The sequence below is a fragment of the Danio rerio genome, chromosome 19 (assembly GCF_052040795.2).
Source record: "Danio rerio strain M-AB ecotype USA chromosome 19, GRCz13ab, whole genome shotgun sequence".
Taxonomy (NCBI): Eukaryota; Metazoa; Chordata; class Actinopteri; order Cypriniformes; family Danionidae; genus Danio; species Danio rerio.
This window is the reverse complement of record NC_141039.2, coordinates 20,387,514-20,415,060: the sequence shown is the minus strand read 5'-3', so window position 1 is coordinate 20,415,060 and position 27,547 is coordinate 20,387,514. Positions and strand designations below refer to the sequence as shown.

General features: G+C 41.1%; 2 long non-coding RNA genes across 2 annotated transcripts in view; both read right to left on the bottom strand.

Moving 5' to 3' along the window:
* LOC141379062 (uncharacterized) overlaps positions 1 to 27,547 on the bottom strand; it is a 127,628-nt gene that overhangs the window by 43,597 nt on the left and 56,484 nt on the right. The gene's annotated exons all lie outside the window — the stretch shown is intronic.
* On the bottom strand, positions 9,386 to 13,086 carry LOC141379060 (uncharacterized). Its single transcript, XR_015516657.2, has 5 exons — positions 12,991 to 13,086; positions 12,558 to 12,626; positions 12,148 to 12,274; positions 10,358 to 11,188; positions 9,386 to 10,223 (listed from the first exon to the last, which is right to left on the bottom strand). It is a non-coding gene; the product is annotated as an uncharacterized LOC141379060 (long non-coding RNA).

The following is a 27,547-nucleotide window of genomic DNA, read 5'->3' as shown; positions in this document are numbered from 1 at the left end:
GTGAGATTGGATGTGGCAGCTGTGTTCGGTTAGGCAGGGTTGTTGGCTGCCGGTTACAGCTGCTAGATCTCGGGGTTTTGGTTGGGTGGTGACCGTGGTCCACCGTGTGATGCGTCTTCTTGGTAAGGGCATCCGTCCGGTCATTCAGGTCCTTGTCAGTGCCTGAAAGTTTGAAATGTTCTCATCTTTTATCAGTCGACGACCATGATGTGGTTGTCAGGGTTATGGTCGCCTACTTGGGAAAAAGAAAAAGTGTTGATGTTTTACGGGCTTGTGGTGGGCAGTTCTGAAGCCTTTTGTTTCCACCCTGGGAGGTGGAACGTGAAACAGAGTCTAGCAAGTTGGAGTCTGCAGCTAAGTGCACTCTGATGTCATGGGCTGCTGTGCTTTGGAGGGTTGCAGTGTTGACTGCCATTTCTCCATACTGCAATGTTTGTGGGATCATCCATCGACACTGGCTGTGGGCATACCTTGGCACGCATTCTCATCCTAGTACTTGGAGTACTTGAATGCCAGGTGGGCAGAGGTGGCTGGGGTCCATCCTCTACGGCATTGCCAATGGTCTGTCAGTTGTACAGTCTTGGTAAACAGCTAGGCCATTGCCCAGCGTGGGTTTGTGGCTTAAGGTGTAACGCATGTCAATACAGTGGCCCTGGGGGGCCATCAGCCGCATGGCCGTACTGGCGTTAGTCTTTATGCCATCCGGATGTGCTGACTGTTCAGTAACATGACAGGTTGGTGGCAGGTGTCTATGATGGCTTTTGTACTCCAAAGAAGTTGGAGAATAGCTGTTGAAATGGTACTCACTGTGCAGAGCGATATCATCTTACAGTCTTAGTATTTGCCTTCTGGCGCAAGGAGTGTCTTACTTGCATATGCCCAGACGTTGTCTCACTTCAGTCGTGGCCAGCTGTTGACCTTCCGTCAAACAGAAGGACAACCCTTTTTGACAGGGTGGTCACGGGTCTAGAAGTCTTTGAACAGTTCTTAATGATGTGTCTGGAGTAGTTGCACCCACTTAGGGAGCTGCTCAGTTCGGAGACTTTGCTAGGCGGTAGTCTTTGCGCTAGCCACAGTCAACTTGTTGTAGGACATGGTCTATCTCCTTTGAGTGGCCAGACACGGTGGAACTTTCATTAAGGATGTCATCAACGTAGATGAGGTTGCCTCTAACATAAGCATCGGGATATGCTTTGTTCAGGAGGGTGTTGCTTTCGGCTGGTGAGTTGGCCTAGCTGACGGGGCACCTCATGATCGTTTAGTGTCTGTTGTTCAAGGTGAAAGCTAGCTTATGCTGGTCATTTGGATGTACAGGTATCGTCCAGAAGGCAGAAGATGGTTGGTCCTTGAATTCTGGGCACTTCCTGTTCCAGTGGTGTCATTGGCCCTCGTGACAATGGCATTTGCCGATTTAGCTTTCTATGGTCAGGCACCCTTTGACCCTAGGCTTTAGGACGGGCCAGATGGGTGCCGAACAGGTTTTGTTGCATAGCCCGATGTCCTTTTCCCAGCATGTAGTTGGATATTTCCATGTGAAGGTCAGTGGGACTTGCAGTCTAAATAGTCTTTAGCAAGGGCACCGTTGTAGTCATACAGGATGTGTTGACGTTTGTCGGTTGGCATCATCCTGCGTGGCCTCAGCATGTCTGTTCTGTTGAGGAAAGTGCCCTGTCTTCATCCATGTTAGTGATGGGGTGACAAGTGGCTGGGCACACGGCAAGGCGTTAGTCCTCTGTGAGCTCACTTCTGCCTACCGGTTCTTTGTTTACTGGTAAGACAGACGTGAGTGTGGCGAGCTGGAATGGAACAGTATAGTCTGTGTTTTCTAAGCTTCCCTCTGGTGTCGTTGCATGTAGGGTGAGGCCACTAATTGGCCCAAGAGTTCAAAGTCGTGGAACTCGTAGCTGACCAATCGTCCCAGTAGGTAGTCTTTGGGGATTTTTATGTCAGTTGCCATGCAGCTATTACACAAGACATATACTGTTCTTGAGGACAGTTCAATTTAGAGTATGGCTTCCAGGTTGAGGCCCAGTTTTATGCCTTCTGTTGTTGGTTTGAAGAAAACCCAATGTATGGTTTAGAGTTCGGCCTTTCGTATGGAGAGCCATATAGAGCACCTGTTTGTATAGGCTGGCACCACAGAGTCTTGTTTGATGATGACAGAGCAGGCCTCTGGCATGGTCTGGCCTGAGTGGGGCTTCTTGAGGGTGACAGCCATCGTTGTTGGCTGTGAGAAGTGTGGGTGCCTATCACCGGTCGTTAAAGGTGTCTATATATATATATATGCCTGAAGATGTATCAGGCTATCAGCTCTGATGTGAACATCGTGCAGCGGGGCCGTGAGAGTTAGGACGGGATGGGTCAACCATCCGCTGTTCCGATTCAAGTTCAATGTGCAAATGCTGTTGGCAGTTGTCATGTCTGAGAGTTCAGCATTTGGACAGTAGTGTGTATGCTTGTTAGTTGAACACAGGTCTGGGGGTGTGTTCAGGTGAAGTGTCGCACAGTGCGAGGCTGATGGCTGCTGGGTTGTCTGCTCACAGTGCAAGTACAGTGTCATTCACAGTCCGGTTATTCAACATTAAGCCCTTTGAGGCCTGGGGCAGCAAGCGTTGGGGTTGCTAGCTGGTTTGAAGGCTGCAGAGTAGCGACCTTGACCCCGTTTATGTTGTTGAGTTTGGGTTCTCGCGGGTTGCAGCAGTTTCCCGCGACCTCGGTGACCTGAAGTCTGTTGGGGTTGACCTGACGGCTGTGAGAGTTTTCGTACTTGGGCCCATATTTTAAAGGGGTTCAAAGTTCGAAAGAGGTTGAAGCATTTCCAGCAGATCTTTACCATTCAGCAGCAGGTATGTGCCCATTGGCGACGGGTACAAGGGGTGCACTGCAGTCATAGGGACAGTAGTTACTTGAATGGGAGCAATGTATGTGAGTTGAACCTCAGTTTGGCTGTATGATTTGCACCATCAGCCTGCCTGGTTGGCATTTAAGTGTTCGTTTTAATCTCTGAGCTCTTGTTTTGAGTTACTCAAACAGGAAAGATGACATTAATGTGAGGTCTGCTCCCGTGCTGATGCGCATGTTTCATCTTTCTTTCATCTCCACGGTTACAGCCAAGTAGCGCGTCATTGCCACGCCATTTCGGTCAGGTTCCCCAAGAGTTGAAGTGCAGGGGCCTGAGCAGTTGTTTGTACGCATGTGTGGCTGGTGGGTGGGCTGTGGCTCAGGAGGTAAACAGACAACCAGACCAGTGTTTCTGGTACCTGAGGTTGCAAGCATGGTGGCACTGGCTGCTTCTTGGAGGAAGCGTGATGCTGCAGTTAGATACACAGTCTTTAGCTTGTGTTGGACTCGCAGTACTTCTGCAGGGATGGAGCAGAAAGCAGGTGTTCAGGGGGGTAAATGGTTTTGGACCCCCCTTCTAGTCATAAGGAGTCTGGCTTGACTTCTTGTGTGGCCCCCTTCAAGTTTTTCAGCAGTTCTGCTGCTCATGACGCCACTGTGCTGTTGTTTGGTGTCAGGTTTTCACCTTTGGCTTTCTCTGGCGTGTAACTAGCTGGATGCTGGTTGCTTGAGCTCCTAGCGAGTGCAGGTTGGCCATTCCTTGGTTGCTGTTAGGCTCCTTTTGGACTGCTTGTGGATAGTGGCTTGTCTCAGTGTGTCTCGGAGCATCCTGTCTGGTGTTGGGACATGCACCTTCCTGGTGGTGCTGTCCTCTGCTGGCGGAGAAAGGCTTTAACTTGCTGTTTGGAAGTCTTGCGGCTGGGAAACAGTAGCATGTCTTTTAAAGTCAGCTCCGTATGAGATTCTGAGACAGGGTAGCTTGTAGGTGTTTGACAGTCTTTCAAAGCAGTCTTTGTTTTAAACAGATTTTATAAGCTAAACTCTGCCGCTGTTGGGTGGTCAGGGCGTGGGGGCAGGGCATTGCCCGAGCGCGGACTCACCACAGAAAGCAGGCTTTTGGGAGAGAGAGGATCTGGAAGGTGAAATCCTTCTCCGTCCGTGGCTCATTTCCTGTCTCGAAGTAGGGTTGGTGTAGTCGACTGCAGTATGCTTGTGATGCCTCGTGGCTGTTCTGAGACCCATGGCGACAATCAGTCCTTACTCTGACACAGGGTCAGGTAAAACACTCTTGTAAGAGCTTTTGCATCGGCTCGTAATCTGCTTTGATGGCACGGGGCTGTTGATTCAGGAAACTTCTTGCCTCACGGCTCGAAGTAATTCTTAGCAGATACAATTTGTCACAGAGAGTGGCACTTGGCCTCGTCTGTGTAAAAGTCAATGTCTTAGAAGTAGGAGTGCATGTTGTCGCCTCCAGCAGGGTTTGGGGTGAAAGTTGGCATTTCCCTGGCCAGCTGGTTCAAGTCTTTGGTTGACAGATGGTGTCTGTTGTGGGTAACCCCTTTGGAGGGGGTCCTGGCCCTGTGTTGCTGATGGGCGTTGCTGGAATGCTGGCTGGCGGGGCGGTATGAGTTGGATTCACCCCCCTCTGCTGGTCTATCTAGTCTTGGCTTTTGGGGCTGACTGCGGCACTTCCCCTTTCGAGTAGTCACATGGGTTGTAGGAATGTGACAGTTCTGGGTGAAATCTGGTAAGTTCATGCTTAAAAGTCTCTTTGTTGGGTTCCGTGTTGGCATTTTGCTCGGGCCCTCAGCCGTTGACTTTAGAGGCTTTGACCCGAGCTTCACTGTCTTTAGTTCTGCTCTTTACAATAGTGTTTCAGCTTTGTAACTTTACACTCAGTTAATCTTTGGCTTTCTCCTCTCGTCACTCCTTGTGTCCGTTGTCCGCATCGGGGCGCGCTGTAGTCCGTCCATTTGCTCCAGAAGTTCAGCGTCCTTTTCCCTCGTCGTCTTGCAGGCGTTTCGGGCTCGATGCTCCAGCTGGTTGAGACTCTTTCCTATGGATCTGGCCGGTGCAAGGGTGAGGTGTGTCAAGACCCTGGAGAGTTGAGTCTGGGCTTGGCTGTTATGGCTCTGGACTAGGTCGTTCCCCCTCAGCGGATTAATGCAGATGTCCAGCTGTTCTCTGCTTGGCCGCTGCAGCTCCATGGCGTCTTTGGGTAGGAGGTTGTGGGTTAAGCACTTAACCAGGCCTCCAGTTGGTCCCAGTGAGCAGCGGGCTGGACGCATTTGACACGCTGGTCTGCTGGGTGAGACAGAGATTACAGGGGAGAGAGAAAGACCCACATTGTTAGTCTGACAGGGTGGTCAACTAGGGGGTATGTGCCGGCTAGACGTTGGTCCTTCCAAGGATCCACTGGGGGCCGGACAATTCGGATGTCGAATTTGGGAGGCTAGATAACAGTTGATATCTACGTACTGGCCTCAAGGCTTTTAGTCATGCGCCAGGCTGTGCAAATTATCAATCAATTATTTCAATCACCCTGGTGGTTCTCAATAGCGTGGTCTCTGAGCAGGTCAAAGTAAATAAAAATAATTAAGTAAATAAAATAACAGTAACCCAAAAAAACAAAAATAAATAAATAATACTAACGATAAGTTATACAAAAAGGCACCTCGCTCGGATGAATGAGTGTACAGGGAAAGAAAAATGAAAGAAAATACTAATATGGATATCAGTAAATATGAATAAAAATAAAAATAAAAGACAGACAAGGATGAGAAGAGAGAGAGAGAGAGAGAGAGAGACAGAGAGAATAGCAAAACCTATGGGCATGTCTAAAATGTTCGTTTTTATAGTCCTGTAGTGGGCTAAGTTTAGACTAGAGGTCCGTTCTTCGTACGTGGATTACTCAGTTAGCTGGATTTGGATGTTGACGATTTGACACGATCCAGGATCGTTTCGTTCTTCAAAGCTGATCCGAGAGTTGTTGTCATGGCAACAGTTCTGCTAGGTCAAACCTGATCGGAAGCAGGTTCAATTCATATAAACAGGATTAGATCGGCTCAGTTCAAGCAAAGATAATACAGAAAGTATGTTCCGAATTCTGATATTTTCTTACAGTAGTAGTTATATACACTTGGGAAAATGGTACATATTTTTTAACTATATATATTGTGGGGAGTCAACGGATCGTTCCAGAACCGAACAAGCCACAGACCATGTTATCCTTAAAAGATTGGTTGGTGCCTAAATGTCTGAGCTTTGATTTCATTTTCAAAGCAATCCACAGGCACCCAGCAAAAGGCAATCCACAGGATAACTAGCCAGTCAACATCACAGTTGCATGTTAATTAACTTTACACCTTAAAACAATAAGAGGCTCTACAATCAAAAACCCACCAAACCGGTTTTTGAGAAGTACCTTTTGGTTTGCGTGTCCTTTGGCGTCTGCAAGGAATACACATTCTCAGGCAGACACAGAAGCGATCAGAAACGCTTGCAAAGTTTAATGGACATACAGTAAAACTGTGTTTATTTGAGTAATGTATGTTTGCTTTATGTTTCTGTAGGTTTTTGTGTGTACATGTTCCATGTGTTTAACAAAACTGTTATGGATAGTTATTGAGTAATAGCCCTCAGTGACAAATGAAATCTACAGAATGTTTGTGAAATACTTCATGTTTGGTATCGATTGAAAGCTAGGAACATTTCAAATGCATTGGTTTATATAAAGAAACCATACTATGAAAAGTGTCGATGTTATAAGACTTTATTTTAACCACTATGCTATCAAAGCAGCACCCACACCAGGTGTCAACCCGGCCTCCTAGAGGGCAGAATTGGGGTGTGACTCCACCCCGCACCTTATCTGATTGGACAAGCATTGTGTAGACCCAGCATCTACCAAAGCCTATAAAACTTTGAACAAAGGAATTTCATCGTCGTCTTTTGCCGGTCATCTTTGCCAGTCGTCACCGCCGTCACTGCCCGGACGTCGCTCTTCTCGTGCTGTGGCCGTTACATCGCCTCGCCGGAAGCCTCGTTACATCACGGAGCAGACCGCGACCTTCACTTGCTGCCGGCTCGACCCCCGATCTGCTTGTGCAACCGCTTCAACAACAAGCCATCGGGTCAACACATCCAAACTCTGAAACTGGGTCAACACATCCTAACTACAGGAACCCAGGAAGGACTTCGAACGCCGCCTTGTCCAACATCCGTATCCCTAGCAACCGACTAAGGAAACCCCTCTTCACCGACAAGGGAATTCCATCACGTCACTGAAGTTGCTACGCTGACCAATCAGCTTCGCCGGGATTTCCCTTTGGACCAGTCAAGGAAACCAAAATTACATCAGAACGCAAGTAGCACAAACAAGGTTTCTACCCATTACTGAATCTGGTGTAAATTATGTTTAAGTAGTAAAGAATAGCAAAATCCTCTGCTTTTATGGTTTCTCTCAGGTTGCAATGCTAAGAACTTAGCAAAGGCTAGAAGTTAAATCCACTCAGCCAAAACTCTCCTCAAACTGCTTGTGCATGTGTGTATATATGTGCGTTTGTTTGTTTTACGTAGATTAGTACTTTGTGTTATAGAGTAGCAATAAACTTTTGTTTCGTTTTAAGATCCGTGTTGGTGTGTTGTGTGCTTTATAAGTTAATGCCTCAGCTTCAGATACTGCTACCTTGCTCATTAAATAATTAGATACTGTTTTTATATTGTTATTGTTGGCCACGTAATAATATAATACAGAATTGCTTTACACTAAACATTCTATTTGCTGGACAAATACTTAAGTTAAGTGTAAGCTTTAAATAATTCTATGTGAATCATGTTCGAATCTTTGATTCGAATCCCCAAAGTTTAAACATGATTTAAACCAAAGAGCTGATTCTTACATAGTGGTGGAGAAAAATTTGGGCAAGCAGATCTAACTTTTAAAGCACAAAACCCAGAAATCACGTTGTTAATCTTTTCTATTTTTGTCCGGAAAGAATAGATTAGAAAGAACAAAAGTTTTGCTACTGCACAATTTCATTGTGGTACCATTTGTTTTATTGCTTGACTGCATTTAGTGTTGTTAAGAAAGTAAAACTTCATTTAAGTTGTCCGCCGAGACACACTGTAAGCCGCTCTAAAGCGCATGTAGAGAAAGACAAAGCGTATTCCTTTGTGCTTATCTCATAACGTTATATAAGGCCTTCACAGTATGATTTCGTACGCCGCGATTCCCGGATGGAAACTCAGCTGTGTTTTCTCCTGGTAACTGATTTAGCATAGCTAACTAAATTCTTGTTGCCCTGTAATTTGCTAGTACTTAGTAAATTATTTAAAACGCGGAGCTCAAAGAGAGCTGCCTAGCGTAGTTTATAGGAGAAGTTTTGAAATTGATCAATTAAAATTGTGGTTTGAATCCACGGTTGTGTTTGCAGTCTAAACAGACTTAACACAGAGTGCTGAGATCCCCCATATCTCTGTCACGATTTGTATTAATCTCAGAAATCCTGTTGATTAATTTTATCTCACTTTCATAAGTTGAGAATCGTTCAGTACTGTTAAGATATAAAATCTAACTAGTGCTTTTTGCTTGAACAGTGTGAGATGCGCCGTCATCTCAAGTGATATTGTGAAATTTGCTATTATTCCACTTTGTGGTCGTTGCCATAGCAGCAACCTTGGTCCGGAAGTACAGAGAGACTTGCCGGAATTACATTCAAGCGCGCATGTGCAGTCCGCCAGCGCCAGCTTGAATTGTAAACAAAGAGCATAGCGTGAAGCTAAGCTAAACTAACGCTAACGCGTTTGCATTGAAGTCTATGCATTTCCAGTAGCAGCGAAGGCTAAGAGATAGCACGTAGCATTTAGTGGTCTTTAATGCATTGAATGGCTGATGTTTGAAATAACTCTTGCATCTCAGATTATTTCTCTTTACTCACCTTGGAAAAGTTAACAAACGCAAAGTTAATCAAAGTGTGCACGATCTAACTGCTAAGTTTAATCACTACTATTTTATTTTATTTTTGTGTTTCCTGCTGTACCTGGCCTGTTGAATTTAATCAGTTTGAACTCACATAAGCTGTTGGTTTTATTAGTGATGAATTATAGTTTTGTTGTCATGACTATAAATTAATGCTCTCTGACCTGTACACCCAGCCGGCATTTCAACGGTGATTCAACATTGAATCAACGTCAGGTCTATGGTTGGATCAACGTTGAATTACCTTTCGATTTTGCAAATTGGATCAACGTTTATATAGTGACGTTGTTTCACCGTCGGACCACCACCAGTGATTCACCGTTGAAATCACAACGTTGTTTCACTCTTACCTTTTTCATGGGTGAATTATGGTCGTTTTGTAGACGTTGAATGAAGGTTGAATTACCTTTCGATTTTGCAAATTGGATCAACGTTGATACAATGACGTTGTTTCACCGTCGTACATTTCAACGTAAGTTAAATAGGAATTACATACAACGCAAAGTCCATAAATATAGCAAACAAATTTTTACTAATTAAAAATACACGACACAAATACACAACTTAGCCTGTGTATCAATTTATTTAATACACACCTCATTATTTCAATTATTCTAAATATACAGCAACATTTACAGCATACATAGTTCATTTAAACCATGCAGGTTACTATACATGCTCAAATACAGAAAAAGGCATACAATTAAATAGTCACTTTTTAATTAGGTTTCATGAATTAAAGTTAGTTAATGTTTACTAACATGAACAAAGAACAAATACTTGTACAGCATTTATTAATCATTTAATTAATTGAAATATGTCCCGATGCTATTAAAATCAAAATGCATGCTTGTTAACATTAATGCACTGAGCTGACATGAACTGTACTTTCTTTATATGAAAGATGCTTCATTGTTCTTTGTTCATGTTAGTAAATACATTAACACTTACTAATACAACCTTATTGTAAAGTGTTACCGTCTTCAGAAAGACAGATACTAACCAAATTAAACTAAGTAACTAAACTACGCTTCAACCATCACAGTCTCCAAAATACAATTCCGTTTACAAAGTTTACAAAATACCCATTTTTAAAGTGGCTGCAGTAAAAAAAAATAAAATAAAAAACATCACTCACAACTAAGAATCACAAGTGAAATACATTACATCTGTTTGAGGTTTTATAGGTTGAGAGAAAAACTTGAGGTAAAAGATGGCACTGGGACAAAGAATCAAGTGTAAAACACTTAAACATCTATATCAGTCTAGCAGTTAAATACATATTTATTTCTCAAACACCAGGTGAGTTTCCTACAAAATCAATAATGAGGTTTGCTATTCCAATTCATTGTGAATGAATGGCTTCACTTTCACAAGTGAAAACTCATGCTATAATCTAAACCTGACATTACTCCTTCTCTTTGCAGGTCTGCATGCTAAATATTTAGTAGTTTTTTTTTTTTTTTTTTTTGCATAAAGACCATCTATTGTGTTTAGCATTACTGCAGCAAAACTGAGCACCTGTGACAGTGGAACATGTAGACAAATATTTCAGTAAATCATCAAGAAAATGTGTAGAATATATGATTTGATTCTCTCTCACAAACACAACAGTAAAAGCAATTTGTTATTCCTTTATTATTAGTATCATAAAAATTGCATGTTCACAGGGGTCTTATAATAATGGCTCACATTTGTGAATGTAGGACCACTATTTCACTATTACATGTCACATTAACTGTTCATATAGGTTCTGTTATTAAGTACTTGTGTCATCCCAGAGACCTGTTAATCTTCAGAACACAAACTAAAATATTTTAGATTAAATGCTCCTCATCCTCTACAGACAGCAATAGTCCCAAGATGGTCATTGTCAAGATAAGGCACAAAACACATTGTCAAAACGTTCCATGTGACTTCAGTGATTTCAACTGTGAACATACCAAGCTCCAACAACACTTTAGTGAGGCAAAACAAAACAGTAAATACAAATGTGTTTGCGTATATCTCTCCCGCATCAGATCAGCATGTGTGTTTACTACGAGCAGTATGCACACACCATGACCTGTTGTGGCAAAGGCAAACAAGTTATTTTTACAGTACTTACTGTGATTTAACCTTTATGACAAATGTACTGGACCTGTTACACATATCTTTTATGAACACAAATTTTACTGTAACGGATGCTGTTGTTTTGCTCCAGTTATACCTTTAGAGAACACCGTACAAGTCAGACATCCATACAAAAGCAGAGAGTTTGGTCTTGTGTAGCAGAACTGCAATAGATGTCTGTCTGTCTGTCTAGGCTGACACTGGTTTAGGCCATCAGTATGTCCTTGATGACCTCAAATGGAGCTTCCAGAAAACCTGCAATAAATGAAATACGAGGTTACAACTAAGTTGGTGTCTGCTATTATACAAAGTGAAATTCAAATATTTATTTTTTATTGAATCCAAATTTGTCCTATAATATCGTCACACTCAATAATTTTGATTCATCCATCTGAATATTCCTAATTAAGAAACGTGAAGAATTAGGTGTGATATCATCAGGAAGCCCTTCGCCACCACCGGTGCCAGCATTTCCAGAATTCAAATTTCAGATTCTCAAAAAAATTACTTTTTTTTTTTTTTTTTTTTTAACAAAGGCTGCAGTAAAGAATCAAGAAACATTCAACACATCTAATAATTACAAGTTGTTGTAAACCATTACATGTACTGTAAAAGCTGTTTGAAGCTTTTTAGACACATGGTTGAGAAAAACTCTAGAAGGAGTAGCACTTCTACAAAAGTCTGCATGTAGGACAGATAATTAAAGGGATAGTTCAAAATGTTTATTCTGTCGTCATTTACTGACCACGTTGAACACAAAAGATATTTTGAAGAAAGCTGGAAATCTATAACCATCGACTTCTATAGTATTTTTTTCTACTATCAATGTTTACAGGTTTTTAGTTTTTTTTTTCAGAATAGCCTCTTTTTTTGTTCAACAAAATAAACTCATAATGGTTTTAAACCATTTGGGAAGTAAAATGTGAGTAAATTTTCATTCTTGGGAGAACTATCCCTTTCAGTTGGAAAACACCAGAATTCTTAAGTAGACCCCTTTCGCAAGACAGATGATGCATTTCATTTCTCATCTTAATCCTCAAGTTTTTAATATTTAGATTTATTTAAATAGCATGTTTATTTATTTGTTTTAATGACATTTAATAAAAACAACTTCTCAATTACATCACATGTACTGGACCTGCTACACATGTATCACTATTTTTATGAATACAAATTTCACTGTAACAGGTGCTGTTGTTTTGCTCCAGTAATACCTTTAGATAACACAGTAGTAGTCAGACATCCATACAAAAGCCTTGGCGTGGAATAGCAGAACTGCAGTCTGTCCAGGCTGACACAGGTTTAGGCCATCTGCGTGTTCTTGATACCCCTCAGCTGGACCTTCCAGAAAACCCAGAAAATTAAAACCCATTACACCTCTTATCTGCTACTATACAAAGTGTAATTTAAGCATTAATTTCTAACTAAATACATATTTGTTCTCCAATACTGTCACATAGTATAACATCACAACATGATTTCACAATAATAATATCAATATAACAATATAATATCACAACATAGCCTAACAATCAATAAACAATTAGATTAGAAAGAGAATATCACCAACCAAAGCATCAAGAAGATTTAACAGATAGCTTAGTTAAAGCTAAAGTAAACTTACATGGACAAAGCCTTTTCCATTCAATGCTGTACAAGTTAGTGCGTCTCTGGAGTACGTTAAGTTACATGTCTAAAAGCAAAAACAACAACAACAGTGAAACGACAGCAGTTCATTTTGTAATAATAACACTAATGATACAGCGTATAAAAAGGATATTGTTTTATAACGTTGCCCAGTAACTTTAAACTGCGTTTGGAGTTTATCGCTTTGAATTTGCCATAAAAACGCTCATTTAGACTAACGTTAAACATGTCACATTACCTCGAGGTTAGCTGCGCGTCACCGGAGCGCAAAAAAAGACTAAAAACCAAACTGGAAAGTTTTAAATGCTTCAAAATTCGAAACACTACACCAAGTCACATTTAAGATACACTGTGTGTAAAACAAAATCGGGGGGTAAATAAAACATTAAAGCATCTAAAAACACGCTTACCTCTGAATTCTGCTGCACTGCAGGTCAGGTGTTCGTAATTAAGAGAAGTAAAGCGCTGCGCGTGGCCGCGTGCGCCGAGTCCTCCGATACCATGGTAACCAAACATGTTGAATATTGGGTGAAGCCATGACGTTAATTCAACATACAGATCATGATAAAAAATGTCAACGTTGATTTGTACAAGGATTTCTGTAACTTTTTTCAACCATTTATCATTCAACATTGTTTCAACATTAAAGCAACTACTGACGTATTTTCAACCACATTTCAACGTTGAAGCCTTGTCATATACAGGCTGTTTTTCAACCGTTAAACATTAAACATTCTATCAACATTATTTCAACGTTCAAAACACATCTGACCTAATTTCAACCATATTTCAACGTTGAAGGTCGGTCGTGTGCCGGCTGGGCAAGTATAAATACTTTTTTCCATTCATCAACATCTAGGAACACCCATTTCCTATAATTGTTGATTTATAGGGATACGACTCACTGATTAAATAAATTATAATTGTTTAATTTAATGATAAACTGCATTAAATGTTACTCTAACCAACTTTATTGTTTTGAAATTTTAATTTCATTAATGGGTCATTTATGTATGGCTCTATCATTTTAGCAATAATTAATTATTTAATTTAGTCATAAGTGTTCTTATCAATCTTAATGATAACTTATAAAAGTTATTACCACGTTAAAGATTTAAAGTTAAGTTCAATTCAAAATTGAATTTAGTCTATTAAATTTAGTTTATTTTAAGCCTGCTTACAGACAGTGCTCCCCCTGCTGCTTCATTGATGCAATTGGACAGTCCAGCCCAGTGAGCTGTAATGGTACCAACCTAAGCCATCATTGAGCCTAGTCTTAGAACAGTAGCCCTCCAATTAGCCAACTTCAAAAGGAAAATTCAGTTTTTTCTAATACGTAGGCTAAGTGGTTACTATATAACACAATAAAACCAACCCTTTTTGAGTATCAACTCAACAGTGCCATTGTTTTGACATCCTTAATTACACCTAATGCTAAGAGAAAACTAACTCCTTTGTTATCTCTTTCAACTAACTATCTTCTTTTTACTAGACTATTGATGCTGGTTTAAGGATTGTGCTTGTGAGAGTCAAAAAGCAGAGAATTTTAGAAACATTTAATAGATGTTTGGGACACTTGAACACTTTTAATTGTTGAAATTGTCTGATCTCACCCCTCCTTTCTCACTCATCAGGTCACCAAGAAGATAGGCGTCGTTAGATCAAATTTTAAACAAGCATCCAGAAACAATTTATTTGGTGTACGGAGTCAATCCTATTCAGAAGCCAATACTGTTATTGTTGTCCTACTTTCTGTCACTTCAGAAGAAAGTTAATAGCAACTTCAGTCCTGGTATTTAGAAATTTTATTTTTATATTTAACAAAAGCTAAAGGAACCCTCTCTCTAGGAAAGTGGAAACTACAGATTTTCACCCTACTCCTTAGTCTCCTTATCACTTTTGTTTTCTTTGTTCTGTCACTGTGTCAGTGCTACTGACTCTTTCCACAGAGACTACCAGTTAGACACGCGTACCCACCAGAGGGCCACAGTTCCAGAGAACCACACATCACTCAACATTAGAACACACTTAACATTGCACATTAACATTTCTCCTAGTCTGTTTGCATTGTTCTACCTTGTTTTTTTTCTTTCTCCTCTCTATCTCTCTTCAAGGTCTGTTTCAGTTAAAATCCTAAGTCCTCCCCCCGCCGCAAAACATGGCTCACTCCAAAGATCCTGTTGGCCACTGGAAGGACCTGGAAACATGGCTGAGCATTGTAACAGGCAGTCTCCTCCCTAAAGCTGCCGAAACACTGCAGCCCCTGACGCAAAACCAACTGGATGAGAACATAGACAGCATCATGAAGCAAGACCCAAGTCAAAGCTTCAACCACAAGGAGCGGCCAAAATCACTAGTACTTTGAGTCACACACTCATAGCCACCCTCAAATTGAGTGACAGACACGCCTCCCAACTCCAACACAAGCTGACACGCCTGCAAGCCCGCACCGAGCAGCTAGAGCTAGAGGCTCAGGAACGTCTGGAACAAGCAAATGAGGTGGATGAAGGTACCAAAGAGGAGATCGACAAACTACAAGAAGCTCTAACGGCCATCACAGAACAAAGAGAACAAGCCAGAGCAGACCACGCTGACGTCGCTAACAAGCTAGATTACGCTGAACAGCTACTGAAGGAAGCGAAGGTGGACTTAAGAGACAAGAAGGCCAGAATCAAAGCCCTTGAAACTCACCTGAGCGAAGCAAGACATGAGATCGACAGACTAATGCAGGAAGTGGATGACATCAAAGAGGAGTCCGCCAGTGAACTCAGGCATGCCTATGCACTGCGCTATGAACCTCCAAAGACAAGATGTGCACCAGCCTCGCCCCTGCCAAGCAGGACAGGATCCCCTGTTCCTGAGCTCTCACCTATTGAAAGAGGTGAGAAACCATGCCGAAGATCTTCGCCAACACCTTCTGAAGAGCCTTACCTTACCCCACAGCGACGAGAGCCTGTGATAGCCAGTCACAGATCGTCATACAGTCTGGACCTTAAAGACCTTGACAAGCTGGCCAGAAACATTGGCAAGTTTACTCCAAGTGTGTCAGGTGGTTTGGAGGTCCACGCTTATTTGCAAGACATTGATTTCCACCTGGAAATGAGACCTAATGTCTCTGATAAAGAAAGACTGTATTTGCTTCGAGCCACATCCAGCACTGAGGTGCGCAGCTTCCTGGACCGACAGCCGGCTCGGGTAAAGAACGATTATCGCTTGATGCAAGAAGCCCTCATCAGAGAGTTTGCAAACCCTGAATCAGATCGAGGACTTTTAGGTGCTCTGGAGACAAAACAAGCTCGCAATGAGTCCCCACATGCTTACTACAACCGACTCAGGCAAGCCTTTTTCGGAACTCGCAACGAACCGAATATGGAAGAAGACCTGAACTTTAAGATTCTCTTCCTGAGAAACCTCCATCCTGCAGTAAGCCAACATCTCGGAGTACTCGCATGCCCACGAACAATGAGCATCCAGCAATTGCGAGATTTGACACAGAAAGCCCACGACAAACAAAAGATGGTGTTAGAGAAAAACACTAAAACTGCCACAGTTTTTGACTTTAACACCCATCCAGAACTGGCACTAGAGGGTGCCCAACGCTCAAACAGCGTGAGACCACCATCCCCAGCGTGGAATGCGTCTTCGTCCAATAAACAACGGAACTCCTACGATGACACAAGACCTAAACAAAGGAACAGTCACTGGCATGGACCGCATGGACAATGACGCTCACCTGAACACCACCGGGAAAGAAACCAATGGGGGTCAAACAAAAGCTGGTCACCATCTAAGGGAAGACATCAAAACCCTGGATCATCAAGTCCAAGGAGTCAACGAAGGTACTCCAAAAACTTCCACCCTGACAACGCTCAGACTCAATCCCAGCAAGAGGAAAATACCCCACCGGGATTTGACCCTCAAGAACTGGTAAAATTGATGATGAAAGAGTTTCTCAAATGCATAGAAGAGGACAGGAAACGGGAAAAGGAAAAAGCAGATTCAGCCTGACTAGTCGCCGAGTGGAGAAGCAACAACCGCCTGAACCAACAAACACTTGCAGGTGAAAGCCCTCAGGCTCCCAAAAGTGCCGTTCGGGTCGTCTGCCACTTCTCCGACAAACCTCAGTTCAGTCCTGAAACCCTTCCTGACCCATGCCAAACTCCGCTACCTCCGTTACTGGATGAACATTTGACTGCTCCGTCATCATTGAACAACAAATGGGGGAGGACCACAACTTGACACAGATCAACTGTTCTACCCTCTACATACTAACATAACCTTTGACATTCTAGGGAACACCTAGTTAAACACAACACTAATACTTTCTCCTCTACAGCACTGCTAGAACAACCTCTAGTAGGAGAGGAGCCACTCCACATATGCAACACTGTTATTGCTGGTTTTTAACCTACCTTGTTTTGTTACATCACTATGCCTCTTGATTTCCTTCTTTCTCTCTCTCTCCCTAACTGATTTGCAGTTCCAGTCCCCTCTACAGGGAACTCCTGCAAATTCATGCACAGGGCCTAAAAGTAGGATTGACTCCTTCTCCCAAATTAGTGTCAATTGCTGCAGAATTATTGCTTATTTAAGTTGAAGCTAGCGCCACTCCATACTCGCCATGAAGTAAACTAGCTAAATAACTAAATTTGAATTATTTCAGGCAATGTTACACTACACCTTGTGTTCTTAACCCGAACAATTTAAGCTAAAACCTGCACCAGAACTCAGTCTATGGAATGGAAATGTGGTTTGTGTCTTGTGTGTCTGTTCTCTCTCTACCTATGCCTCTTGTTGCAGTGTCTGCCGATGTTCATGCCAGGAACATCACAATCCAAATGGGGGATGTGGGGAGTCAACGGATCGTTCCAGAACCGAACAAGCCACAGACCATGTTATCCTTAAAAGATTGGTTGGTGCCTAAATGTCTGAGCTTTGATTTCATTTTCAAAGCAATCCACAGGCACCCAGCAAAAGGCAATCCACAGGATAACTAGCCAGTCAACATCACAGTTGCGTGTTAATTAACTTTACACCTTAAAACAATAAGAGGCTCTACAATCAAAAACCCACCAAACCGGTTTTTGAGAAGTACCTTTTGGTTTGCGTGTCCTTTGGCGTCTGCAAGGAATACACATTCTCAGGCAGACACAGAAGCGATCAGAAACGCTTGCAAAGTTTAATGGACATACAGTAAAACTGTGTTTATTTGAGTAATGTATGTTTGCTTTATGTTTCTGTAGGTTTTTGTGTGTACATGTTCCATGTGTTTAACAAAACTGTTATGGATAGTTATTGAGTAATAGCCCTCAGTGACAAATGAAATCTACAGAATGTTTGTGAAATACTTCATGTTTGGTATCGATTGAAAGCTAGGAACATTTCAAATGCATTGGTTTATATAAAGAAACCATACTATGAAAAGTGTCGATGTTATAAGACTTTATTTTAACCACTATGCTATCAAAGCAGCACCCACACCAGGTGTCAACCCGGCCTCCTAGAGGGCAGAATTGGGGTGTGACTCCACCCCGCACCTTATCTGATTGGACAAGCATTGTGTAGACCCAGCATCTACCAAAGCCTATAAAACTTTGAACAAAGGAATTTCATCGTCGTCTTTTGCCGGTCATCTTTGCCAGTCGTCACCGCCGTCGCTGCCCGGACGTCGCTCTTCTCGTGCTGTGGCCGTTACATCGCCTCGCCGGAAGCCTCGTTACATCACGGAGCAGACCGCGACCTTCACTTGCTGCCGGCTCGACCCCCGATCTGCTTGTGCAACCGCTTCAACAACAAGCCATCGGGTCAACACATCCAAACTCTGAAACTGGGTCAACACATCCTAACTACAGGAACCCAGGAAGGACTTCGAACGCCGCCTTGTCCAACATCCGTATCCCTAGCAACCAACTAAGGAAACCCCTCTTCACCGACAAGGGAATTCCATCACGTCACTGAAGTTGCTACGCTGACCAATCAGCTTCGCCGGGATTTCCCTTTGGACCAGTCAAGGAAACCAAAATTACATCAGAACGCAAGTAGCACAAACAAGGTTTCTACCCATTACTGAATCTGGTGTAAATTATGTTTAAGTAGTAAAGAATAGCAAAATCCTCTGCTTTTATGGTTTCTCTCAGGTTGCAATGCTAAGAACTTAGCAAAGGCTAGAAGTTAAATCCACTCAGCCAAAACTCTCCTCAAACTGCTTGTGCGTGTGTGTATGTATGTGCGTTTGTTTGTTTTACGTAGATTAGTACTTTGTGTTATAGAGTAGCAATAAACTTTTGTTTCGTTTTAAGATCCGTGTTGGTGTGTTGTGTGCTTTATAAGTTAATGCCTCAGCTTCAGATACTGCTACCTTGCTCATTAAATAATTAGATACTGTTTTTATATTGTTATTGTTGGCCACGTAATAATATAATACAGAATTGCTTTACACTAAACATTCTATTTGCTGGACAAATACTTAAGTTAAGTGTAAGCTTTAAATAATTCTATGTGAATCATGTTCGAATCTTTGATTCGAATCCCCAAAGTTTAAACATGATTTAAACCAAAGAGCTGATTCTTACAATATAAAGTTATAGTCATTAATAAAATAAATAAAGTTATACATATTAATAAAACTTATGCAATCTGCACCCTCGAAATGAAAGTACAAAGACTGCCATCTGGTGCAAAGAGAAAACTTATTGATATGAACTTTTTAGATCGCTTTAGTACAAATTGTGTATAATAGAAATACACAATATGTGACTTTTTTTTAAAGCAATAATACATTTATGCAGTCATGAACATATTTTGATAGTTAATATGCCAGTGATTTGATGCTTCACAAAAGTTGCAGACACCTTTACCAATATAAAAATGCTTTTGTAAACAACCAGTTTTTCTTTACACCGATTAAAAAACGGCTACTATTATAAAGAAAATCTTTTCTAGATGTAGAACTAAATACATTGATTTGCATTGAAATACATGATGAATACTCTTGTCTTGACAAATGAAAGAGTAAAGCCTGCAGCTCACAACAAATGTGTAAAGTTCTTGCGTGTCATATTTAACAAACCGTCGACTGCTAATTTGATGTAATTTTGCTCACATGGATAATTGAATATTAATCAGATGATGTCATTACGCTGCTGTGCCGTCAGCCAATCGTTGCATTGCTGATCATGATTTCGAGGATCGATAGATCTGTCCTTCATAACACACGCAGCGATCTCAGATCAGTTCATCCAGACATTCTAATCTGAGTCGCGAACTTGTTTGAAGAACCAAATTAGCGAGAGATAAATTATCAAGATTAAAAGATCCAGGATCTGCCAAATAATCTTAGATCATTTAAGCGAGGTACGAAGAACGGACCCTAGGTTTTACATGCTATTTACTCTTGGTGGTGAGTGAAAGGCATTCAGATGAAAATCGCAAGAGCGTGCTATCTGGCTAGACTTTCCCCAACTCCTACTCCAGTCACTATCAGATCACTTGCCGATAATGTAACTCGGTTGTGAACTCACACAACGTAGGCTTTTAGCACAATACGTAGCACTCAAGGAAGTCACTGACCGCCTGGCATGATTCAAAATTGGGTTTTGCCTGATGATTCCGGTGCCGCTCTAGGCCTGTAGAATGAGGTGGCCAATCTCACTCAGGCGGGCACGTGTGTGGAATCATGACAGGGTAATTAACCAAGATTGATCGTATGCCAGTTGGCACGGAGAGTGCTTCTTGGAGAACGATTGCTGATGCCACTGTGATCCACACAAGCCGGAGTGACAAAACACCAAGGTATCTAACACATCCTTCAGCAGGGGTCAGTTATGTCAGACAGATGAACCCAATCTTTTGATCTGCAACCTGAATAACCTGTACGCTTAACCACACAAGTACAGAGGACTCGGGTCCGGATACGGGCAGTACTATGGATCTACTATTCTGGGCGAGCCAGTTGGAGTAGGAATCTTAGGCTGTTTCTCAATTCCAAGAACGCAGAGAACTGACTTGCGTTCTTGTGGAGACCGGTCTTGCCAGGTGTCCTCGGAAGAACGAACTCAGGAGACCGCGAGGGCAGAGAACGCGTCCTTTGAGAAATGGGATGCTGCGTTCTTCCTGATGGTCATGTGACCTTCACGTGTTTTAAATGGAAATTATTTAAACATTACAGCACTCATACAACGATTTATTGTTTTTCCTCTCTTCAAAATATATGCTTTGCATAAAAACATTAGAAATATATGTTGCACAATATAAATAAAACAGATTTTAATACGAATTTCAGCAAACAAACAACCCTTAATGTGTTTATTCCTTTATTAAGATATTCATGTTAATGTTTACTTTCACCGTTTCATTTAGGGAAACTCCTGAGGTAAATAAGTGATATCTCTAAACTTTAATAATAAATCTAAATAAAATGCAGCGCTTCCCACCTCCAGTCGCAATGACTTCTGGGACTTCCAGAGCGAGTTCGGTGCTCAAGTCAGCATCAGTGCGTCCTCGATATCAAGAACACATCCGGGAAGTTTCACGCGTCCTCCGTACTTGCGGTCTTGAGTATTGGAACTGAACTTAGGCAGCTGTTGATAACGTTTCACGAGAACACGAGGACGCAAGACCGCTGAAGAACGCATATTGAGAAACAGCCTTTGTATGCTGTGGTATCTGATGGATAGAAAAGATTATCACCCTGTGATGGAGGGAGGCTAAAGGAAATTAACTTGGCATAAAAGAATTTAAAAGAATAATCATAATAATCCCCTATAGGTAAAAACAGTACAGGACGGCTTAGAAAAGTAGAAAGAGTGCCTTAGTATTCAGGGGCATCTACAAACATTAATGGGTTAGCCCAAAATGTTTTGATCAGATGTGGGATCTATAGCTTGATATCTCGGAATTTAGCTTCAGACTAATACTTGCCCTTATGTAAAGTAATCCTTTCCCTATAACCTAACCGGTGAGGGAATAGATAAGGCATGAGGAAAAGATGGAATAAAAAAAAACAAAAACAAAAGGGAATATTTTGCTATTAATGTTAATAATAGAAACATTAAAGGCTATTCCCCAAATAGCAAAACCAACAAAATTAAAATTAAACATGACCTAAGTTTAAAATAGATTATTGGGAACTTGATTAAAAATCAAGTAATAACAAAATTAACTGGACAACGGTGTTAAAATGAAAAAGACAGAAGGCAAAAAATTAATTAAAAAAAATTGAAAGTAAGAAAATAATTCATAATACTAAAAGAAATAAAAACAGACCAATAATCTATACTTAGATAACTAAACTATTGTTTGGATAAAATGATAACAGGGAAAATAAAATACTTAATCAAAATTAAAACAAATTAACTGCAAACTGTTTGACCATTTCAGACCACTTGAGACACAATGTTGGGCGGAACTGATGTGAGAAGAGCAGAAGGAGACAGGGGGAAGATGTTTCCGAGTTGCACTTCACATTCGGTTAGCCTTGTGCTAAAGTTTGTTAATGTTACGAAATGTGAAGGGTTAGTTTGCTTAAGCTTTAGCTGGCGTTAGCCGCTAGCAAGTTGTTACGAGTTACGCTTCGCATCCGGTTAGCCTTGTGCTAACAGTTTGGTAATATTAAGACGCGAAGGGTTAGTTTACTTAAGGCTAGTCGTTAGAAGCTAGCGAGTTGTTTTGCCCTATGACGTGAACCGCGTCACCAACTCTGCCTCGGAAAGGCGGATCTTATGCTTTGGGGTGGTGTCTACGTCATTCACACATACGTGCGCGCGCACGAGTTACGTGGACGAGGAGTCACTGAGCGCTCGAAGAGCCGATTTTATGAATGAAAGGAGCTTTCATTCATAACTTGGTATGCGGCTGACTTCACAAAGGCAAAGCGCGAACCACTAAGATTCGCATAAGCGGTCATTATATCATGTTGCCGTAACACTGATAATAATATTCGACCATTACAATTAGACAAACAAACATAAAATGCGAGACGTCTCTCATGGCGGTGCACGTTTGTACACAGATTTGGTCCAGACGAACATAACTGAAATATGGGAATTCACATCCATATCAGATTTTGGTACCATTTAAAAACACGCTTCTGGTTCTGAGAATTCCTTTCGTCAGAAAGCGGTTAATAGGCAAACTTGCAGCTCCCAAATACAGCTCCATTGATTTAGAACCGTCCTGCAGTTCTGAAATTAATTTCGCACGGCGGCGAAGCAAGGAGGTTAAATGTTAGGCAGCTAATCTAACAGTTTGAAAACACGGGAGAAATAGTCTAGAGGTTTTCTAGCTATAGGAAGGCCTTTTAAACGGACAGGTTTGGGGTTTCCAAACTGTCCCACAAGCGCTGAGGGAGGTGTCTTTTCCTCCGAAAGGCACACTAATATATTTAAATGATTTGCGGAACGTGCGCCTCTGCAAAATCGATTTAAAATATTATGAACTGCAGTTTAACTTGTTACACTCAACACGGGGCAGCTCTCTGCTGTGTTTAGTGAACAGAATGGCTAGAGGAGGCTTTTCGTCCTCCCAGCTTTAAAGAAAACAAATTCGCTTCTCGCAGTCCTTTTTTTCTTCTATAGCGCGCTCCATAAATCACAATGAATTGGAAAGTTTGTTTCACAGAAAATGTTTGAACAGCTTCAGTCAATTTGATCAAACAAACACATGATTGTATATAATCTTGCCCGCTCGACCGAGCGGACTCTCAGATTATGAATATTAATTATCAACAATAACGACTTATTATTAATTATTAATATTCTGGATCAATTTATTGGCAGTTTGACCAAACAAACGCAAGCAGAGCCGCCGCTCTTCCGAGCGGACACGGTAACGATCTATTCATTTAGAAAAAGGGAATTTAATTGCTACTTCTTGCGAAGTAGATTAATCATTCAAAAGTTTTAAACAACTTATAATAGCTAGGCAGGGGAATCTGTATTTCAGTGACATTTTTTCGTGAGGCAAACAATACAATTCATTTGATTATAATGGAATTTATTGACTAGTCAGACGGATAACGAACAAACGCACAAACATACATTAAACACAGAACAAAAGGTAAACCACGTGGAGATATCAGGTCTATAGAACGTGTAACAACAAAGATAAATAGTAAAGCGAGGAAATAGAGATTTCAGGTAAAAGAGTGACAAAACAAAAGAGTTCCACACGCACCATTAAGGACCACCAATATTATAAAAAACACCTTTTTGATAAAAGGGGCACAGTTTAATCGCATAACTAAAAGTACCTGGACTTAATGTCTGGGTATCCCTCTTTATGCTTCCATCCTGATGAAACTCCTTTGATGTCCTTCTTGAGTTTGTAATACAGTTCTGAGGAACGCGATCGCAAACTTTAAACTGAGTTTACTTTGCCGGAAAATAAAGAAAAGCGTGGCGGGAAAAAGTCCATGCGGCTGTGAAGAGCCATGTGGCCCAAGGGCCACCGTCAATGATGTTCTTTTGTTCGGACGTTTTTCTGCGGGATGTTTGGGGTGAAGTCTGCTTATACCTGCGGATCACGTGACAACCCGTTCAGCATTCTGACCAATGATTTCAGTACAAAGTTCAAGCGGGAACCCTTCCTTTGTCTCGAGGCTGCTTGTATGCAAATTTGAGTGTCCGCCTAAAGCATGCGGACAGGCATTTAATACAGGGCTTTAAAGAATAAAGAATTGCGAGTTATAATCTTGCTCTATGCATCATGTGTTGTAAAATGTCAGCAGAAACCCATCGGTACCAAACATGGGGGGTTTAAAAGTACATCAACATAATTTTTCATATCCTTACAATATTTATGCTTTACAAAGGCCTAAAGGGAACATGCATACAGGTTATAAGAGAGGTTACACAGGTAAGAAAAGTCAGAAATGAAATACAAAGTTTACAAAACATAACACTTTAGTCTTGTGCTGATTCAGGATTTTTTTGAGTTCATTTTCTTTGTCGGGACAGCCTCGTGGGTGTGTGTGTGTGTGTGTGTTTGTATTTGGGCAGGAATGTCTTTGAAGTTCCAGGCTTAGTAATCCAGGGACACTGGGGAGATAAGTCTGTTGGATGTATCCAGACTTGTGGAGCCAGGAGTCGTAAAACCCTCCTGTCGACTAAAACCAGACCGTGATAAAATCAATAAGTAATTTTATCTGTGGACTGTACGCTACATACGACATGCAGAAGAGGAAAAGTGCAAAGCAAAGAGCAAAACATTATTTAAGTAACAGTTCACCCACAATGCAAAATGTATCACCTTCGTGTCATTTGTTATTCTCTAATGCTCTAATACCCTCTCAGCTTATTGTGAAACAAATACAGAACTTTATCAAACATACCTTCATTATTATCACCACAAATGAGAAAGAAGGTGTGCTTGGTCATTTCACCAACTCTGGAAATACACCATCAGTCTCTAATCAGCCACCGTCACAGGGTCTTGTAATATTGTATGGAGAACTCTAGCTGTTAAAAAAACAACACATCTAACACATATGCATAACATTCAGATAAAAAAGAGAGATGAACATCAAAGTATGCCTCACGTATTTTCACATATCTTTTGATTCAGATGTCGATTATTGATAATAAATCTACAAATCAAACCTGTATTATCATTAGGCTGCTAAAATATGAATCAGTTGATTAATTTTAAAGACAGGTGGCTGTTTACAATGCACTAAATTGTCTTTTATAAAACAGAAATGTTGTGTAGAGTACATGCTAAGTTTAGCCTATAGTTTTTAGCACAATATCATGTGGGAGAAAAAGCTTGACTAAGATGTTCCTGACTACAGAACTAGCCTAACTTACTAACATAAGACATCCCGAGTTGGGAAAAGTCATTTTCGGGGGATACAGAGTTGATTTGCGGGAGGTAGCGGGAGAGATGGGTACCTGAAGAGCAGTGGGGTGAGTTGCGCGCGACATATCTAAAGAGCGGTGGGGGTGACTTGCGTGCGACGTACCTGAAGAGCTGGGAGGGATGCGGTGGAGAGGGGTGTGCAAAGTGTTTAATGACTGGGCGGGAGACGCGCGATTTCCGGGAGATTATCATTCATTTGCGGGCATCTACTTGGGCATCTGGGAGTCTCTATGCATTTGCGGGGTAACGTTAGTCCCGCAACTTCCGGGAGACTTCTGTAACGTTAAATGTCTGAAAACGTGCAAACGCGGTCATTTAAACACATTAATGTTAACATTCCGACTTTAATGCTTGTCAACACTTAATATAATTCAAGTGTACGTTATCACACGTGCCTATGGACTAACGTTATATGGACGGCCACGAATGAACCAGTTTAAAAGGGCCGCGGTGTTTAAAATAACCAAATTAACGTACATAAATAACAAACAATCATATTTTTAGCCAGGAAGCCTTTTGCAAGTAAGCATATGTTGATTTACTCACCAGATATGTTTCAGAAACTCTCCAGAGCTCATGGAAACCGTTTATCACTTTCTGTATTGGACCTTGAAAATGAGCTTTTCACAGCCAGCAGAGAGGTCAAAATAAGCAGTGTTGCAAACTCAGTCAGAGATACAGATTTTCACTTGCAACTTGCTTTAACATGTTTAACAGGGCATGAAATGTTGTCTAAAATAAAAAGAATTAGCTTTTTCGTGGCTGAAGCTGTTTTTATCACTTTCTGTATTGGACCTTAAAAATGAACTTTTCCCTGCCAGCAGAGAGGTCAAAATAAGCAGTAATGCAAACTCAGTCAGAGACACAGATTTTCACTTGCAACTTGCTTTAACATGTTTAACAGTGCATGAAATGTTGTCTTAAACAAAAAGAATGATGCTTTTTAGTGGCTGAAGCTGTTTTTATCACTTTCTGTATTGGACCTTAAAAATGAGCTTTTCACAGCAAGCAGAGAGGTCAGAGATACAGATTTTCACTTCCAACTTGCTTTAACATGTTTAACAGTGCATGCAATGTTGTCTAAAATAAAAAAGAATGATGCTTTTTAGTGGCTGAAGCTGTTTTATCACTTTCTATATTGGACCTTGAAAATGAGCTTTTCCCAGCCAGCAGAGAGGTCAAATCAAGCCGTAATGCAAACTCAGTCAGAGACACAGATTATTACTTGCAACTTGCTTTAACATGTTTACCAGGGCATGAAATGTTGCCTAAAACAAAAATATTAATGCTTTTTAGTGGCTGGATCTGTTGTTATCACTTTCTTTATTGGACGTTGAAAATGAGCTTTTCTCAGCCAGCAGAGAGGTCAAAATAAGCAGTAATGCAAACTCAGTCAGAGACACAGAGTTTCACTTGCAACTTGCTTTAACATGTTCAACATTGCATGAAATGTTGTCTAAAATAAAAAGAATGATGTTTTTTAGTGGCTGAAGCTGTTTTATCACTTTCTGTATTGGACCTTGAAAATGAAAATGAGCTTTTCACAGCCAGCAGAGAGGTCAGAATAAGCAGTGATGCATACTCAGTTAGAAACATAAATTTTCACTTGCAACTTGCTTTAACATGTTTAACAGGGCATGAAATGTTGTCTAAAACAAAAAGAATTGTGCTTTTCAGTGGGCGGATCTGTTTTTATCACTTTCTATATTGGACCTTGAAAATGAGCTTTTCTCAGCCAGCAGTGAGGTCAAAATAAGCAATAATGCAAACTCAGTCAGAGACATAGATTTTCACTTTCAACTTGCTTTAACATGTTTTACAGTGCATGAAATGTTGTCTAAAGTTAAAAAGAAAATGCTATTCAGTGGCTGGATCTGTTTTTATCACTTTCTGTATTGGACGTTGAAAATGAGCTTTTCTCAGCCAGCAGAGGTCAAAATAAGCAGTAATGCAAACTCAGTCAGACACACAGATTTTCACTTGCAAATTGCTTTATCATGTTTAACAGTGCATGAAATGTTGTCTAAAGTTAAAAAGAAAATGCTATTCAGTGGCTGGATCTGTTTTTATCACTTTCTGTATTGGACGTTGAAAATGATCTTTTCTCAGCCA